This window comes from Myotis davidii, unplaced genomic scaffold, assembly GCF_000327345.1.
Source record: "Myotis davidii unplaced genomic scaffold, ASM32734v1 scaffold32, whole genome shotgun sequence".
NCBI lineage: Eukaryota > Metazoa > Chordata > Mammalia > Chiroptera > Vespertilionidae > Myotis > Myotis davidii.
In genome coordinates this window covers 1,486,081-1,486,559 of record NW_006286587.1, presented here as the reverse complement: position 1 = coordinate 1,486,559, position 479 = coordinate 1,486,081, and positions in this window count along the sequence as shown.

The window sequence follows — 479 nt, the reverse complement described above, 5'->3', positions numbered from 1 at the left end:
TTCGCGCTCCCTCTCTCTCTCCCTCTCCCTTCTTCTCTGAAATCAATAAAAATAAAATCAATGGAAAAAATATCCTCAGGTGAGGATTAACAATAATAAGAAAAAACACAGGGTGCATTTTTTAGCCCTGGCTGGGTGTCTCAGTTGTTTGGAGCATCGTCCTATACACTGAAAGGTTGCAGGTTCCATTCCTGGTCAGGGCACATACCTAGGTTGAGGGTTTGATACCATCAGGGCACATATGGGAGGCAACCAATCACAGTTAAAATATCCTCAGGTGAGGATTAACAATAATAAGAAAAAACACAGGGTGCATTTTTTAGCCCTGGCTGGGTGTCTCAGTTGTTTGGAGCATCGTCCTATACACTGAAAGGTTGCAGGTTCCATTCCTGGTCAGGGCACATACCTAGGTTGAGGGTTTGATACCATCAGGGCACATATGGGAGGCAACCAATCACAGTTTCTTTCTCATTGATGTT